Source organism: Nannobrachium achirus (genome assembly GCF_963921795.1).
Source record: "Nannobrachium achirus genome assembly, chromosome: 19".
NCBI lineage: Eukaryota > Metazoa > Chordata > Actinopteri > Myctophiformes > Myctophidae > Nannobrachium > Nannobrachium achirus.
Window position 1 is genome coordinate 1981159 of NC_137826.1, and position 4834 is coordinate 1985992.

Consider the following 4834-nt stretch of genomic DNA (forward strand, 5'->3'; position numbering starts at 1 on the left):
GTCCGAACCTACAGGACAGACACACAGGGCTTGGTTTACAAGGGTTTATTTACATCAGGGGTCTTCCAACATTTTCAGGCCAAGGACCCCTTAGCTGAGAGAGAGAGATGAAGCAGGGACCCCCTCACAACCTTTTCATAGATTCCATATAGTTTAATCATTTGACAGCACAATCATCAGTGTATTTTGGATTCATGTCAATTTGTGTTTTCAGATATTTAACCACTTGAACCGTCAATATTTGAGCCTTCACTCTGTACTTAGTCTGCTCTTTTTCCCCTCTAAACAAAACCTCTTTGCCGATGGCGTTGTGAGATTGTAGATCTGCTATTTATTATTTTAAATAAAATATTTAAACTAGTGAAAACAGTGAAAACAGCCGATCTACAAGCACACAACGCCTCGCACCTTGTAGATCAGCTGTTTTCACTACTTTTGTGAGATGGCCTTGTATGGTGAAGCAGGGCTTTACTTTGCGAAAAAATGTACACATTTGAAACTTGGAGATACAAGGTTTCCACCCGACAATGATGATATATATATATATATATATATCTTAAAAGCAGTGCTGCTTCTATTTCTGGTGAGTTCTTAGCAAAGTGTCATATTAAACATTAGACTTCTGATTGGTTGTGCAATACTGTTATTTTTTTTTAAACCCTTTTAAACCACCACTTCGTTTCCACTAAGCAAAGAAGCAGTGAGATCGCTCATTCAGTCTGTAGTTGAGCAAAGCATTCTTGAGTCAGTCGGCGAGGCAGAACAGATTGCCAACACGAGGACGGTTACAGTATCAACTCGGCAAAATGATCGCTTCCCAACTTCCGTCACAAAAGAGCACAATACCGCTCTCAGGTGAATCCCTGGCACTCGCGCTAACTGCCAAGGCTAGAGCCTAAACCCAGAGAAGGTCAGTGTCAAGGCACCATTGTGCCGCCGGCTTTGTTCCGACATGGAGAGCACGCTGCAGATTGTGCGAAAGAACGTGAGGGGTGATTGAGATGTGCATCGCCGCGTGGGAGACACGACAATGGCAGGATTTGTGCGGGGAAGGGTCAAAGGCACTTTTCTCGCCTGCCTTTTTTTTCTCTCTCCCCGGCTCACATAGGCTCCCGTGGAAAAGTGCTTTATTTGTGGGATTAAAGGTGCGCACAGAGCTCGTGTTTCACGGAGCGGAGTGGAGCGATAAAGATCTCCTGTTCTGTACTTCAATTGAATCTCCAGTCCAGAACGCGCTGTGCATTTTTCTACCGGCAGAGATAAAGAGCCACACACGCGGGTTTTTTTTGCTCAGACAAATACACACACACACACACAGAGAGGAGCGTGCATGCGCGTGCACCACGCACGGGCGGCTTGTACACACTACTCTCTCCCATTGCACTTTTTCAATTACCAGGCTGGGGGAAAACTCTGGGGAAGGACTGAGTGTTTGGTGCTCAGTTTCTATTTCGTCAGTCAATAACACATCTTTGGGGCAAAGCTGACACTAATTTAAAAATCCATGAAGAGCGGCCTCTGCCTCATGTTCATAACCAGGAGGAGGACGGAGGAGGAGGGTCCGCTGACAGCCTCCGAGCTCTGATCAATCACTGTCTCTGCTGCACCACCACACCAGGGGCGTCGATTGGGTATGGCAGGGGTATGCAGCTGCCATACCCTGGGGTCCAGGGGGGGAACATAAAAGTTACTTTTAAATATAAATCCATGAATGTCTCTTTGTCTGACTCTGCTGGTTGTTACGTTGTTAAATTACAGTAAAATAAAGTGCCAAATTTTACACAATGGTCACTTTAACAAGGTCTAATACCTATACCATAAGTGACCATTTTGTAAAAATGTAGCTGCACTTGAACAACCGTTCCAGGCTGGCTGCCATATCCAGCCCAAGAAACCGTAGAAACGGGGGAAGAAATAAAATGTACTTCTTAAAATAAATGTATCAGGCCTGTTGCTAAGTGACCAGGACGCCACCAGTGTGGTGATGACCTTTAAGACACGAAGCCAAGCAGAGAATGTAAGTCAGAGCGGCGAAAGCACAACGCTTGATTGATACGTTGCCGCGCGGGCCGGCGTCACCTGCCGAAAATAGCCAAACGACGCGCTCACGGCGCGACGTGTTGATCGCAAGCTTGTTAGATCAGACTGTTTCCGCACGCGGTGCAACACAAAAGTATCAATCGGGGCGTAAGATTACATTACAAGGGTGTTACGGAATACAACGAGAGAGTGGGGCGGCACGAGGGAAAGGGAGAAGACGAGATCAAGCGATCGTTTTTGCGAGCGCGTCGGAGAAGACGGCGCGACAGGCAGACAGACAGACAGACAGACAGAGAGAACATTTTGGAGACGGCAACGAAGCCTCTGTGCAAATAAATACTGACAAGCGAGGCTCCGCTCTCGCTTCTCTCGCTCTTATTTTTCGGTATTTTTTCCCCCCCCTGTTCGGCCGGCCGCCTGTCCTTTTATCAATGAGGCAGTGGTAGGGGTGGGTCGGGAGGGGTGGGGGGGGGGCACTGATTGGGGTCGATAGTCGTTGGAATCCCTCCAGGTCTTGAGGCACTTAAGTGGCCTTGATTGACAAGCACGCTTCTCATTTCTCTCTCTCTGTCTCTTCACTGTTACTCTCATCCCCTCTATCTCCCTCTCTCTCTCTTTCACACATGCACAAATATTTCAAGTATCTCATTGAGGGTATACCGGCGTTGGTTGAGAAGCCCCCCCCCCCCCCCCCCCCCCCGCCTGTAGCCTGCTCCAAGGCTTCAGAAAGGGGGTGAAGAAAGTCAAGGAGACTGGCGTTAAAAGAGAGCCGAAGAAATGTGACAATTTTATGCATATGGTCTTGAAAGTTTGTGCCAATTTGTGGTCTTGAAGGTTTGGGAGAAGATGTCAAATGAGCATGTTAAGTAGTCTCATGGCAGAGAGAGAGAGAGAGAGAGAGAGAGAGAGAGAGAGAGAGAGAGAGAGAGAGAGAGAGAGAGAGACCTGGAGTTGGAGTATTATAGAGAAGGGAAAAACAGCAGTTTAGAATGTAAAAGGTTAGCGGACCTTTCGCACACTCCCACACGCTACATTACAATACACTGCATTGACATGTCTCTCCGCTGGCCTTCGCCTCCCTATGGTGTTCTGTATATTCTAATAGCAGAGAATGCTAGCCTGTCCGTGGTATTGGATAATGCACTGGCCCGGAAGCAGGCGAGCTTTCGGCTTTAGTCACTTGTTGGCTGCATTCTCAACAACGCGGTAAACACACACACACGCACGCACACACAAGGGGCACGAATAGGTCAAATTCAATTTTCTCTCTCAAGAGCAGAGAAAAAGAATCCTTTGTGACGGTGTGGGGAGGGAAAAAAAATCCATGTAGGATGCATATTGTTATTGGTCTGTAAGGAATATAGAAGAAGGCACAAGGTACCTTAGTGTACAGCTAAATGTATAATAGTGTGCGCTATACAGACAGGAACAAATATTTCGTGAGCAAGGTCCACAACTGGCAATGTTTTCTCAATCGCACAATGGCACATTGGAGAACTCACTATATATAGCGTCTTTTCATTCTGCAGAGTTCACAGAGTGTTACCTTTTCATTTTAACAACATTTGAGTTCACATATTGGTCTAAAACGGACACTGTAAAAATAATAATAACTAGAACTGCATTCTGTTGAGGTGCCAACTTGTGCCTCACGCTCAAGCAGGCCACACATGGCCTACTTGTGCACAAACAGAGAGTTGTGCACTGCTGGCCTCATGTCCCTTATGTCTTTGCCCGTTAATGAAGACATTACCAAGAACGCTCTTATATACCAAACTCTGATGACATCATCACCAGGAATGCTGGTCCCTCATTGGCTGTAGGTGTCACCTACAGTACATACATCCCCAGAGACCCAGCCGATTACATTACTTGTGAGCTCTGCTTGCGCAAGTAATAATAATAATCACACCCAGTGTGAAGTGATCAGTGCTATTTATGAGTTAATGTGACCATGGGTGTACAATCTGTACATACAAACAGACAGATTATTGATCAATCACAGTCCGGACATACACGGGACAAACTGACAAAGCCAGATGTAGGAGTGGTTAGCTCTGCTTCCCTGTGTCTCTCTGACATCATAATGATTACAGCGTGGCTTCCCTGTGTGTCTCTGACATCATATTGACGTAATGTCGACAACGCCAGTCTTCCAAATAGGGATGGATGGCGTGGCGGTGTTTATGACTTAACAAAAAAAACATCATGTGAAAAATATTCAGGGATTGAGTATCTTGGCCTCAAGACAGCGGGCACCGATCGATCCAGTGAAATTAGCCTACGGAGAGACGCGCACAAAAACAGACAGACCCTCTTCTAGAGGACCCACACCGTGAAAAACAACAACACCAGAATGAACCCGGCGGCCCACTCACTGCGTGCCCGCTGCTCCAGCACCCCCTGATTACTGCAGGACACAATTAGGACGCTGCAAAGCGTCCGCCATTCATCGGGGTGAGTGTTTGTGTGTTTTTAACATCTCTGTGCCCTGCTGGGCTCTGCTGCAGGAAGGTGGGAGGTGAGTGAGGCTGGCAGCGGTGGTGGCGATGGGGTTGGGTGGGCAGGGACGTCACAACGGGGGGAAAAGTGGGACTGGGTTTACTAGGGCCCAAGGTGGAGGCGCCTTCGTTATTTTATACTTTAGCTATTGAAAAATAGCAGATATACAAGCTCACAGCGCGGCACTTATGCCGCGCTGTGAGCTTGTTGCTGTGAGCATGCAAGCTTTTAGATCTGCTATTTTTGAAAAAGGCGTGAAAATGTGTTCAAATCTTTGAATGTATGTGTTCTA